General features: G+C 39.4%; 1 pseudogene; it reads right to left on the reverse strand.

Moving 5' to 3' along the window:
- Positions 1 to 13,957: 13,957 nt before the first annotated feature.
- Positions 13,958 to 14,075, reverse strand: LOC126237797 (5S ribosomal RNA; annotated as a pseudogene).
- Between the last annotated feature and the right edge of the window lie 1,212 nt (positions 14,076 to 15,287).

Consider the following 15,287-nt stretch of genomic DNA (forward strand, 5'->3'; position numbering starts at 1 on the left):
TGAGTACTGCTCTAGTGTTTGAGATCCATACCCGGTGGGATCAAAGGAAACATCGAAGCAATTTGGAGGCAGGCTGCTATACTTGTAACAGTGGGTTCAAAAAATTGCAGGTATTACAGCAATGCTTTGGGAACTGAAATGGAAATCCATAGAGATAAACCAATGTTCTTTTCGAAGAACTCTATTGAGAAAATTCAGACAACAGGGATTTGAAGATGACTGCAGAACGATCCCACTGCTGCCAACATATATTTTGCATAATTGCCACGACGATAAGATCCGAAAAATGGGTTTGTTATAGAGGCTTAGAGACGATCGTATTTTCTTCGCTCTAGTTGCGAGTGGAGCAGGAAAGTGACTAGTAGTGGTACAGGGTACCGCCGCACCAAGCACTGTACAATGGCATACGGAGTATTACGTAGATGTAGCTGTATAAGAAACCAACAGTTCAAAAAATGGCTCTGAGCACTATGGGACTTCTAAGGTCATCAGTCCCCTAGAACTAAGAACTACTTAAACCTAAGGACATCACACACATCCATGCCCAAGGCAGAATTCGAACCTGCGACCATAGCGGTCGCGCGGTTCCAAAAGCAACAGTTGTTGGGTCACTCCCACTGTGATTATTCTCAAAAAAACGCTCTTGCAATTACAAGCAAGTGATTAAATGCATAGCAGCAGATGTCTCTCTTCTCCAAAATGTCATGGAGACTCGACAGTTTAGGACACTGTCGTTATTACTCAACTATGAATTTGATGAAGAGTAGTTACCTCCATCTGGTATCAGCACCTGATAATCGTGCAACAGTAGGACCTGTTCTGCTGTTCTGATATCAGTATGGGTGGCTGCACTTTTCACTGTTTTATCGCTGTTTATTCTATCTGACAATATGAATGTGTAGTGTCTGTTCTTTCAGACATGTCCGCTCAATTGGAATGTAATTTGGCGGCGAGGTGTACCGAGATAGACTACACAGTTGCGATAATGGTGTGTCCCAGATGGCATAGTGGTTAATGCACCTGCCTAGTAACCAGGCGATATCAGGTTTGATTCCTGGTCCGGTACACATTTTCACTTGTCACTGCTGGTTTCACATAATGTCCCGATGTAGCTGACAGCAGTGATCCCTTCCCTTTCCTTTCTTTTCCTTTCTTCTCCTCTCCACCACCAATTTACATCGAATTGGTAATAAAGGTATACATCTTGGAAGACTGATTATAAAACAAAGTTTTTTTCTATTGGTCCTTCTCGGACACGGTCAAGAAATTTTCTTGATCACAGGAGATATGCTTTGGTATATTAGTTACCGCTGATCCATATTTCTTTAAATTAATTACATTACAGATTTTAAAATACGCATTCCACACAGTTTTCCACAACTTCAGAGTCTTATCGACAGAAAAAAAGCTGGTAACTATATTATTACTGGGGAAAAGTGTGTCTATTATTTTAACAAAAATTACATTTAGTGTAGGCTTGGCCAACTTTCATGTTAAATTAAGTTTTTTTAACTCTGTGCATGTTAATATATGTGTATATCAAACACATGCTTTACATGTTACAAGTATCTTCGAAATGGAAACACATTTATGGATCTGCATTACTGTTTATTTAATGATTACATCAATGGTAGGACAGAATAGCAGGCAAGTTACACCACTGTTTGGAATGCAGTAAGAGAAGAATGCATGCCAAGCACCTCAATTGAAAAATGGAATGATATTAGCAGTCATTTCCTAAATGTCGCCAATTTTCCTTGTTTCATTGGAGGCCTAGATCGAAAATCATATCCATCTTGTAAAACCAGACAAAAGCGGATCATCCTTCTTCAATTACAAAACCTTTTCTCCATTGCTCATATGGTCATCTGTCACTGGATATACTGTTTCATTTACATTAATGTCAGAACTTATGGGAAAAGTTGTGATTCAAATTTATTTGAGAACAGTGTGTTTTGAGGAAAAACAAAAAGAAGTACGTTAGCATTACAGCATTAGCATCACCCAAACCAAAACTACTGCGAGGTACACATGACTCACAAATGCCAAACACTCCTGTGAAAGACGAAGGCTTCAATTTATTAGAACATGTTTTAACATCGTATGAGCGAAAAAACTTGAACCACAATCGGAATTTTAAAACCAAACTCAATGGTTTTTCACTGACTCCTGAACGCAATCTTGATCTAAGAGTATTTGTTTTCAAAGAATACTGTAGTTTGCATAACTTTGTTAGAGTAAGAGCTGGATACACATTTGTAGACACTCTGTATGTGAACTCATTTCGAAGATAAGGAAGAAACTGCACATGTCAGGAAATCGAGTAATACTATGTGAGATAAGTTCATGGAATATATTACTGGTGCACGAGTTGTCCCCTGGCAGGAATAAAAAGATACTGAACACAGACCAACTGTCTCAAAGACAAAAATTTTCAATTGTATAAAATTGTTTTATAGAATTATTCATTTTGCATTGCAGGAACTGAATGTTTGAATTTCAATAATTCCGTATTTCTTACAATAAGAAAATAAAAATAAAAAGGAAATATGTGTTTACCGACAAAATTTCTTCTGATCTGCCTTGTCAAATTTTAAAAGCTGTGCTGATATCTTTCCATGCCTCAAACGTATTTCTTGATTCTTATAGTGCTTTCTTCTCTCAATTTCACTAATTAAAGCGCCACTATCGAACTCACAGGCCCATGTAAAATTTTTTCAAAATACTCTGCTTATCAGTCTCATTGCCACATTAGTGAAATGCTTTTGCTGAAATAAAGTCTTTTTTTTGTTTTGTCTATGCACAGTATCCTCTGTGTATTTAATTGACACAGTTGGTCCATGGTGTGGAGGGGATGCTCAGATGGCTCCACCATATACAGACAGTCTGCCAACCATGAAATATTCTATAACAATATGCGACTGCCAACTGCATGCACAATGCGAATCATGGGTCATCCACTGAAGTTTGTAATGGTCCTGAGACAACTTGGGCTACCTATGGCACCAGACCAGTGGCTACCACATCACCCCTAACCTCTGATTAATCAATGGATTACAGTAACAGGGATTTCAGCAATGCAGCCTATACGCCACGTTTCTAGGCAGTAGTCATCGCTGCCAGGCCGCATAGTGCCTGGAAAGTCCTTAAAGGACCTTGTAAACGATCAAACTTGTTTGTTAAATTCGTTATCTGTTACCCACAGCTTTGTCAAACAATCTTGTAGACACAGAAACCAAGTCTGTCATGTTCAGTCTCACTTCTGAAGGAGCTGTCACACTGTGTGCATCATGTAATGAAATCTTTTGCCACTACTGGGCAATTTGAAAGGTGTAGTGCAGGGTAAAAAGCTTAAACCTTTCAAATTCTGTTCCACTTGCTAGATATCGCAAAGTCTTTGATGATACTCTTGCAAGCAGGTGGGTACTGTTTGACAACAGATTGGATAAAAATTCAGAATTTTTTGTCAAACCGGCTGTCAATCGAAATTTCTCTGTTATGTCTGGGACAATATTTGACAAACATGCCAGACACAGTCTATAATTTGACAAACATGCCGCAAATAGTGGCAAACGTCCTCAAAAAATGACAAACACATGAAGTTTATCAGATTGTTTGCTCACCTACTGGGGCCTTATGGCCAACACAGCAGTAGCCATGACATGCTGTTGCTCCTAAGGAGGAGGATGTTGGTAATCATTAAAAGCCTGAGGTTTTACGTAGAAGTGACATGTAAACAAGATCAAGAATGTTTCACACAGCAGTATGTATACTTAACAGCATAGGTAATCCTCTCTTATTTAAAAACTTCCTTCATTCATTCAGTGTACTAAGACTTACTTCTTTAACTAATTTGTCAGCAAGTTCATTTCTTGATAAGCATTTGTGGTTTGATGTCCAGGTGGTACGTAATATATCTTGGATATTAGTTGTCAGTTTCTGTGGTGAAACTACTACATTCACTTTAAACACTTCACAGAATCGTTGCAAACCAGGAAGTTCTGTGTTGTGAGAGTTTTTATGTGTTGCAAAACCTGACACACAGTTATCATCTCAACAGTGTATAATTCATTGATTGATTAATTGAGAGGGGATTATGGGACCAAATGGCGAGGTAATCAGTCCTGCGATTTCGAAGTGAATTACAGAAGAAAGAGGGGTCTGCTAAAAGTGGAAGATAAAGTCACGGGAGTCAAATTAAAAAATAACGAACATTAAATACACAGAGTAAATGCATAAAGGGCGAGACCAAGTCTAAAAACTGGAGGAAAGGGGGGCAGTCATAGGGTCACAGACCGAGAAGACTGTAAAAGAAGTCCCAACCACAACCAACCTGCCCCTGCTCCAAGACTAAATGAAATAAAAACTACTTTCATAGAGGAAACTGAGGGCCAATTCAACCATTCAGGCATCATCTGCTAATATTAAATTTAAGGAATTGGGAAGACTATACTTAACATGAAGGGCCGAAAGAAGGGGACATTCCACCAATATGTGAGATATCGTCAGTCTGGTTCCACACCCACATTGTGCGGGTGGGTCATTACATAGGAGGAAACAATCGGTGAACCGGGTATGACCAATGTGTAAATGGCATAAAACAATGCACTCCTTACGAGAGGAGCGGAAATAAAAGCGCCAAACTGCAGTTGACTCCTTGATTGTGCGGAGTTTATTACTATGAGCAGTAGCGCTCCAGATGGCATTTCACTGTTGGGCAAAGAGACATTTGACATAGATCTGCATATCCACAGCTGGAATCATGAAAGGAAATGGGGGGTAAGTATCTTCTTCTCCAGCCAAATGGTCAGCCAATTCATTCTGTGGGATGCCCACATCACCCGGGATCCAGAGAAAGATGTTGAACAGGCGGCATGCTCAAGGCCAGGGAGGTGGTCATGGATAGCAGAGACCAAAGGGTGACGTCAGCAGAATCGGTCGATAGCCTGCAGGCTGCTCATGGAGTGTGAACAAATTAAAACACGGTGGGGAGAGGCCTGAGAAACAAAAAGGAGGGCCCTGCGAATGGCTAGAACCTCTGCTGTGAACACACTACATGATGCCGGCAATAAATGGTGCTCGAACCCAGTAGGGAACGTAGAAGTGTATCCCACCTTAACAATAGTCTTAGAAACATCAGTATAAAAGATGGTGGCACCCTGTAAGTCTGCAAGGATGGCACAGAAAAAGCGCTGTAAAACCATAGGAGCGACAGAGACCTTAGGACCCTGGAATAGATCAGTCCTAATCTGTGGTCTAGTCACCATCCAAAGGGGGGGGGGGGGGGTATGGGAGGAAAGACACGGGATGCAGTCCAGTGAGTGGAGATGGAGATCCCAACAGAGGGAAGTGAGACGCATGGCAACTGGCAATCCCACCCATCTGTGCATTTTAGGAAGGAGACATCCCATATTGGCAAAGAGCACAGGGTACACAGGATGGTCAGCGAACTGGCAAATGACGATTGTGTAAGAAACAAGGAATTTGTTCTGTCGGATGTGTAGAGGGGGATTCCCCCGCTTCTGTGAAAAGACTATCAACAGGACTAGTGTGAAGGGCACCAATAGGGCACCAAACATTCTGCAGTTCATTACAAATGGCATCTTCCACATTGGCCGTCCCATCATGTCAAGTCACATCATGGCACTGTCAAGGTTTCTTGGGGAGAAAGTTTTGATGGCTGATGTCATCCATCCATTGTTGATCATATGTCCCCTAAGCTCCTTTCCTCCTGATACACAGTGTTGCGAGTATGTCAATATTAAAATATTTTGTCTTGCGATGTCTTTCATGGTTTATATCAGTTTTTTTATTCATTATTTTGTTATTTGTTATAAGTTGTTTCATTTCTTTATTTATTTTGTTAAAACTTATAATTATGTAATAACTTATGAAAGATTAATTGTAGTAATGTGGCAGCAATCTGAACTGTACAACAGGAGTGTACTCAAATTACTTGCCCTCTACTAAATTTACACTCCTGGAAATTGAAATAAGAACACCGTGCATTCATTGTCCCAGGAAGGGGAAACTTTATTGACACATTCCTGGGGTCAGATACAGCACATGATCACACTGACAGAACCACAGGCACATAGACACAGGCAACAGAGCATGCACAATGTCGGCACTAGTACAGTGTATATCCACCTTTCGCAACAATGCAGGCTGCTATTCTCCCATGGAGACGATCGTAGAGATACTGGATGTAGTCCTGTGGAACGGCTTGCCATGCCATTTCCACCTGGCGCCTCAGTTGGACCAGCGTTCGTGCTGGACGTGCAGACCGCGTGAGACGAAGCTTCATCCAGTCCCAAACATGCTCAATGGGGGACAGATCCGGAGATCTTGCTGGCCAGGGTAGTTGACTTACACCTTCTACAGCACGCTGGGTGGCACGGGATACATGCGGACGTGCATTGTCCTGTTGGAACAGCAAGTTCCCTTGCCGGTCTAGGAATGGTAGAACGATGGGTTCGATGACGGTTTGGATGTACCGTGCACTATTCAGTGTCCCCTCGACGATCACCAGTGGTGTACGGCCAGTGTAGGAGATCGCTCCCCACACCATGATGCCGGGTGTTGGCCCTGTGTGCCTCGGTCGTATGCAGTCCTGATTGTGGCGCTCACCTGCACGGCGCCAAACACGCATACGACCATCATTGGCACCAAGGCAGAAGCGACTCTCATCGCTGAAGACGACACGTCTCCATTCGTCCCTCCATTCACGCCTGTCGCGACACCACTGGAGGCCGGCTGCACGATGTTGGGGCGTGAGCGGAAGACGGCCTAACGGTGTGCGGGACCGTAGCCCAGCTTCATGGAGACGGTTGCGAATGGTCCTCGCCGATACCCCAGGAGCAACGGTGTCCCTAATTTGCTGGGAAGTGGCGGTGCGGTCCCCTACTGCACTGCGTAGGATCCTACGGTCTTGGCGTGCATCCGTGCGTCGCTGCGGTCCGGTCCGGTCCCAGGTCGACGGGCACGTGCACCTTCCGCCGACCACTGGCGACAACATCGATGTACTGTGGAGACCTCACGCCCCACGTGTTGAGCAATACGGCGGTACGTCCACCCGGCCTCCCGCATGCCCACTATACGCCCTCGCTCAAAGTCCGTCAACTGCACATACGGTTCACGTCCACGCTGTTGCGGCATGCTACCAGTGTTAAAGACTGCGATGGAGCTCCGTATGCCACGGCAAACTGGCTGACACTGACGGCGGCGGTGCACAAATGCTGCACAGCTAGCGCCATTCGACGGCCAACACCACGGTTCCTGGTATGTCCGCTGTGCCGTGCGTGTGATCATTGCTTGTACAGCCCTCTCGCAGTGTCCGGAGCAAGTATGGTGGGTCTGACACACCGGTGTCAATGTGTTCTTTTTCCATTTCCAGGAGTGTATAAAGTGGATTTTTGTACATACCAGTACCATTATAATATTTTAAAATAAAATGGACTCATAAGACTGCAGTTTGTAGTGAAACATATAGTATGGGTAGAATCACACTGATTAGTAAGTGGAATTTATTTGCATGTTGTCAGGCATTTGTAATATTTCATAAAGAAGTGGACTGAAATCTTCAGACACTGCAACAGTGGCAAAACATTTTTTTTTTTGGTTGCGTATACATCAAGTAATGTATTAGAGTTGTTTGTTTGGGTATGTGTTTGTGTCAGGCTTATTTATTGTTAAGCAGCTCTCTGGAGTGTGTGTGAAACAGTTTTGCAAGTGTCAGTGGTCAATATTTACGTGGTTTGACTTGCTGACCCCACTACATATAAGACTTTTAAACTATTAAAAGCCAAATGCAAGGTGTACCGAAAATTGATAAACCTTGAAGGGAATGTTATTGAGCGACATATGACTAATGCACAATAATTTTTACTAGGCTGGCAACTAAACTTAAGCTTAAACAAACCAGTTTTTCATGGTACGTGATGACAGCTTATAACACAGTGTTTCTTTTAGTAATTCTGCATGCAATTTGACATTACAAATGAAAAACCCTGGGGCTTCAACGTTTTAAAATACTTACAAAATGCAGATTCTTCTTCCTTGACTCCTTGTATAGTTGTGAAATTCCCCTTCTGTACGATTTAATGATATTTTTCAGATCCACACTCCTTTTTCCATCGTTTTGCCCTTGTGTTTTCATTCTCAAATATACAAAATAGCCCTGCACGCTGTAAACGATTTGAGTCCAATAAATGTCATTTTTGTACAATTGTGAACTCCAGCATACACATATATAAGCTACAGTGTGGTGTATGTGCATTTCATGCATAAAAGTAATTGAAAATCATCTTGCAAACTCGCAGTTCCCCCAAAGAAAACTGTCGAAGATAGCCAAACAAGTTGACATCATATGAGTTGAACTGACATGACATGCCATGCCATGACAGACAGTGTGAGTATACCTTGATGTGTCATTTCCATGATGTGACAGTGTTATGACAGCCAGTGTGAATTAGCCTTAATCCACATTTCCCTTTGTTTAACAGACATCTTGCTTCCAGAATATAGATATTTTCTGATGGTTTTACAGATTTTGAGTAATGTTTACATTTGCTTTGAAAAAAATTTTTAGTGTGGCAAATAATTTACCTTGATAAGATTTATTAGTAGTAATAATATCAATATTTATTGAATCATTTAGAAAGATTTATACAGAATAGAGACGAAACCTGGAAACAAATTTCTGTCTTAATTATGTAAAATTACTTATAAAATCTTGTGTTCTTAATTAAATTTAATGGCTTATAGAGTCTCTCTCTCTCTCTCTCTCTCTCTCTCTCTCTCACACACACACACACACACACACACACACACACACTCATACTCAAAACACTGATGCTAATCCACTCACACCTCGTCACGTATGTAATTTCATATTATTACTACTTCACAAACTCACTTCAACAGCTTTTCGTGTACCTGACTATATTTTAGGCTTATATAGCACTCTTCTCTGATAGATAGTCTTACTATGTACCTCTCCATGAAATCATTCCTACTTCTAGTTTCACAATTTTGAACTTTATTACTTAATGCTGAAAATGACCTCTTTTGTTATGTAACTCAAAGTTTCACACACACACACAAACACACACACACACACACGAGTGCGCGCGCACACGTGCACACACACATACACACAAATAATGGGACAGACTTCAAGAAGTAATTTCTGACAGGGAAAGGGAGAGGAAAGTTCATATCAACATATGCCCAGAACTGACCAGTGAGCCTGCAATGAAGCAATTAGTGCTAGTGCTTTACATTACACTTTAAATAGTAGTAACTTTTTCTGTCTAACGATATATGTTCAAAGCGGTTGCCATGGGATACAATAAAAGCATCCCCCTCATCGAATCATGGAATATCGCACTCTTTCGAATGTTCTAGGCTGTAGGCAAATAGCATCAGCGGCTACACAATCGCGCTATTCAATGTTCTCACATCAGAAAGTAGTTCACATCCTCTTTCAGACACCCCTCCATGAGAAAAATCAAGGTACTCCTTGGTGAATAATGCAACCAGCCAGAAATATTTTTAAAATGCTTATATCTGTTAGGGCAACATGCAGTTTCAGAGGTATAACATGCAAAAGATAAAAGCATTTGTGGCTGGTTGCGCTGTTCACCAACACTCATTAACAGTTGACGAGTTCACAAGACCCAGCATGGATAAAAGAACAGTAAGTTAGTTGATTTAATATCGTGTAGAATCTGTTGTTCCAGGGCTGGTTGTTCATATCTTTGGAAGGTCTCATGTTTAATCAGACACATTAAAATCAAAGCAAGTGTTTCATGATATGTGTGGCGCTGTCTGTCATGGTGACTTATTAAATCACTGTGGCATCTCAACCGTTTCCACATCGTTGATCATAGACAAAAATCGTCTCAGTTTGCTCTGAGAATGAATAACTAACCGTTGTGCTTCAGTTTAGCTGCAGTCACACAAGCTAACATTTATAGAATATTATTGTTCGTCAGAATTATCTACTTTCATAAATATAAAGTAATAAATAATAAATTAATAACATTTAATGTACCAGTACTAATTGCTTTAAAATAGACTCACTATCCATTTCCAAGTGTATGTTAATGTAAACGTGTTTTGTTTCTTTGTAGTCAGAAACCACATCCTGATGGGTTTTACCTAGTTTATATTCGCCCTATATATAATCCTGGTAGACTTAATGTTTTAATTTCTTTATGTTTCTGCGTGATTCGAGGTGGCACACAGCAGAATCATAACGAATTTTCAGTTCACGAAAATCGATATAAATTCCAGTTTATTATGTGCAAAGTGTCTAAAAATGGTGGCGAAATAGACAATTTGTGCTTCTTGTGTGCTGGTAAAGTAAGTAATGGTATAGGTATGTCTGCGCAATCGAAATCGAAGAACTGTGTTCTGGTGCCACAAGGCGATAAAAACTCATAACAGACTCAGCATCGAAAGACGAAATAATTAAAGTACTGCATGAGCATAGAGATGCCCTGTTAGCGAAAGTAAGTAAGTTAGAACAAAAATTAAGCAAATATACAATCAGTGAAAAGTGACAACCAGTGAGAAGTGCGTCAAATACAGGTACTTTAAAATCACAAGTGAAGGCAAATTTATGTTAAATGCGTGCTCAGTAATAATGCCATTGAGAAAAAACACATCAGAACAATTAAATGTACTTCCAGATAAAGCTACTGTTCTGATGCCAGCTAGCAAGATTGCAGTGCAACATATAAGTTTAACTAAAGGCAGTGTTTACATGACAACTGACGAAAATGAAACTGTTTTTCATGACACAGTGTTCTGGAAGATAAAGCATACAGAAATGCGAAACAAAATTATGAGTCGAAGAATACAGTACAGAAGCCAGAAGTTTTAATATTGGGTGGCAGTCAAAGGAGGTACCTTAGAAGCATTCTGAAAAAAAAACTCGATTCAGAATATGACATTCAAAGTTTTATTAAGTCAAATGCTCCCCTCCGCTAAGTTTTTAGTGGAATTGATAAATTAGCAGAATGCTTCACTCAGAATGATACTGTTATATTAATGACTGAGTCAAAAGACACTGAAGACTCATAAAACAACATTCTTGAAGGCATTAAGAACGTCTTCCCAAGCGTTCTCCAAACCAATAATAAGACCAACGTTATTTTACACCAAATTCCCAAAAGATTTGACAAAAAATATATAAACAAGACAATCAGCATGGTATATCATCATTTTCCTGCAAAGAGTTAACTTTTCGAAATCGTACAACAAAAGCGGACTATCTATAAACTTTGAAATGGAAAGACTGTCACATGATAAATTCACACAACACAGTTTTCACTTAAACAGACAGAGGAAGGAGCAAGTACACAATAGGCTTTCTTCATTAATTAAAATTGGCAGTTATGTAAAACAGGAACATTCCTCTTTGAAGCAACAAGTCTGCCGGAAGACATCAATGGTTCAACAAAATAAATACAGTACGAAAGCCAATGAGACACAAGTGCCAAAAATGAAAAAATGCTCGTTGGCAAGTGGATTGTAATTAGAAGCACCACAGCTCAAGAAAGGCAAGACCCATCTAGCAGGAAGACATCACCCGCCTCTCGAAACAAGGACGATTTTTTACAGCTAGCAATGCTAGATGAAAAAAGATGTAAGTAGTCAAGCAAGATTCACTAAAATCCTTAGTTCAAACTTTAAATTGTTCCACTACATTGGTCAGTCTTTTTCCAATAAGCTGAATGAAATAGAAATCTTGCTAAACGATTTGAATGATAATTCTGTTTTATGTTTCACTGAGCAGTGGTTGATTAGAACTGACACGCCTACCTCAGTTCAAATCAGCAGACCCATTTTGTAGGAAAATAGTCAGGTATGGTGGCAGCTGCACATATGTCCGAGCAAATATAGAATTCAATAACATAACAAAATTTGATAGCTGATTCAGAGACAGAGACATAGAACTGCCAAATCAAAATGCAGTTATCAACTGTGTATTCAGGTCACCAGATGGAGATAAAAAAGTTTTTTTTTAATAGTATGGAAAAGTTGTTAGAGAATTTTAACATCATCAAGAAAAATACTCTCATATGTGGAGAATTCAACGTGTATTTCTCCAAACCCAATAAATTTAAAGATGATATTAAAGATCTGCTGAAGTCCTTTAACTTAAAACCAACTGTAACTAACCCAACTCGTATAACTAGTACTTATGCAACAAACACTGATCAGGTTTTTGTAAATACAGATAAACATACCTGCAACACACAAATTGTAAACACTGGTTTTAGTGATCACCATGCCCAGATACTAGCAATAGCTATTCCAGGAAACAGAAAATCTAAAAAAAAAAAAAAACTAGAGCTAATATAAGGAAGTTCAAGAATGGAAATGTAGATTACTTTTTCTCTTTCTTGGCAAGAGCAAACTGGAATGATGTTTATAGGTCACACAACACAGACGATAAGTTTGATAAATTTATGGCCATGTACAAAGATTTTTTCGAAGTAGCTTTTCCTAAACAAACATCAATAATAAATTCCAGGCATGGTCCAAATAAATGGATGACAGCAGCAACAATAATATCGTGTCAGAATGAAAGAAACTTATATGAATACTCAAGGCAAACCACAAATACTGTTTTTATTAATTATTTTAAACAATAAAAACGAATTCTTAGAAAGTTATATCGAAAGAAAAGAAGATGGAAAATGACAAACATATAGAAAATTACAGCAACAAGACTAAAGCAACCTGGAATGTCATCAAAAAAGTAACAGGTACTACATCACTAGACCACAACAAGATAGAACTTCATGAAAATAACAATGAAATAACTGAAGCCACAGAAGTGGCTAATAAATTTAACAATTACTTTTCAAATATATCACAACACCTCTGTATTAAATATTGCAGCTCACAGACAGACAGCAATGCACTACATACAGTTTGAAATATTTATTCAATAACTCTGTTTTTGTCTCCTATAACACCTAAGGAGTTATTTATGATTATAAAAGATTCGCCAATAGATATTCTGCAGGTGTTAATGAAATACCATATATTATCATGAAACAAAGTGCAGTATTTATCACAGAATCATTAATAGATATTTTCAACTCATCATTCATGAGTGGTATATTCCTGACAAATCTGAAAACAACAAAAGTAACACCAATGTACAAGAAAGGAGACAAATATGAGGCTGTAAACTATATGCCTATATCAGTGTTGTTGGGCATGTACATAACATAACATAGATTTAAAAATGGAAAATCAACACAGTCACCTATTTTTAAATTTCTAGATGAAATTTTAACTGCAGTACATAATAAGACATATGTTTCTGGTATATTCCTTGACCTTAGTAAAGCTTTTGATGTAACTTATCATGACATACTGTTAAAGAAACTAAGAAATTATGGAATATGAGGCCTACCAAAGAGGTGGCTCCACTCTTACCTGCATGATCGTCAACAGATCAGTCAAATAAAATACAAAGATGCAAAAATGCATTAAATTTCTAATTTTTATAGAAATGGAACAAAAAATTAGATACATAGTCCCTCAAGGGTCAGTCCTTGGCCCCATTCTTTATATCAATGATCTATCAGAAAAATTAACTAAAGGGACAACAGCAATTTTTGCAGATGACACAAATCTCCTAATTGAGTCATATGATGAAGAAAGCCTACAAAAAACAGCTGCAGATGTAACACAAGATTTAACACAATGGTTCAGTACAAATAAAAGCACTCCATCGTCACGCCACAAGTGGCCCATCGGGACCATCCGACCGCCGTGTCCCCCCTCAGCTGAGGATGCAGATAGGAGGGGTGTATGGTCAGCACACCACTCTCCCAGTCGTTACGATGGTTTTCTTTGATTGGAGCCGCTACTATTCGATCAAGTAGCTATTCAGATGGCTTCACAAGGCTGAGTGCACCCCAAAAAATCGCAACAGCGCATGGCGGCCCAGATGGTCACCCATCCAAGTGCCAGCCACGCCCAACAGCGCTTAACTTCGGTGATCTGAAGGGAACTGGTGTATATACTGTGGCAAGGCCGTTGCCTAGTACAAATAAAGTAAAAATAAATTTCGAAAAAACTGTGTCAGTCAATTTTCACACTTCACAGAAACTCCACACAGCAACATCAATTTTCAGCATTGATGTAAAAACTGTCTCGTCTGTGAATGTGATACAATTTTTAGGTATGCATATCCAGGATAACCTGAAATAGGAGGCAGACATGAATAATGTTAACAAAATGTTAAATACACTTTCTTATGCTCTAAGAATCCTCTCACAAAATACAAGTCATGCATCAGTTGTCACAATGTACCATGGCAGTTTCCATTCACTACTGATGTATGGAATTATCTTTTGGGGGAACTTCATATCTAGCAGAAAAACATTTAGGCTACAAAGAAAGATCGTTAGAATAACAACACGTGCTAAATACAGAGACCCATGTACACCAATATTTAAGAGTCTAAGTATACTGCCCCATCCTGTTTATACATCTATGAAGTACTAATTTTCATGAAACTAAGAATATTAAAAGAAGGAAATATCTTCAAGCGTAATAGTGATTTGCACTCTCATGATACTAGACAGAAGTACTACCTGCATGTCAATTCAGTAAGCACAAAAACTTGTTGGGAGGAGTGTATCATACTGGCATTGGGTTATATAACCACATGCCATTCTTTCTGAAAGAGGCACAAAATTTACCTAAATTTAAAGTGAAACTAAAAGGCTAGTTGCTTGACCAGTGCTTCTATTCTGTTTCTCAGTTTTTGAAGCACCAAGAAAATACATTGTAATTGATCACATTTTAGCCACATACTACTTATTACAATCTTCAGAAAGACTCACGAAGTAGTTAGGCTATAATATTTTATTTTTTTATTGCAACGAAAAGCTCATATTAACATTGAATCAATAACAACATAACTATTATATATAATCAAAGAATAAACAATCTGTCCCTTGTGCGCACTGCCACAGAATAATGTGTGGCAGTGATATTTTTCATGTCTGGTGCAAAGTGATATGAAAAGTGCACGAGAGTTATTTTCTGGTCATGTGTTGTTTTTTTATCTTTGCCGTAGGGTATGCAGCTCGTGGTCGTGCGGTAGCATTCTCGCTTCCCACGCCCGGGTTCCCGGGTTCTATTCCTGGCGGGGTCAGGGATTTTCTCTGCCTCGTGATGACTGTGTTGTGTGATGTCCTTAGGTTAGTTAGGTTTAAGTAGTTCTAAGTTCTAGGGGACTGATGACC

Source organism: Schistocerca nitens, chromosome 2, assembly GCF_023898315.1.
Source record: "Schistocerca nitens isolate TAMUIC-IGC-003100 chromosome 2, iqSchNite1.1, whole genome shotgun sequence".
NCBI lineage: Eukaryota > Metazoa > Arthropoda > Insecta > Orthoptera > Acrididae > Schistocerca > Schistocerca nitens.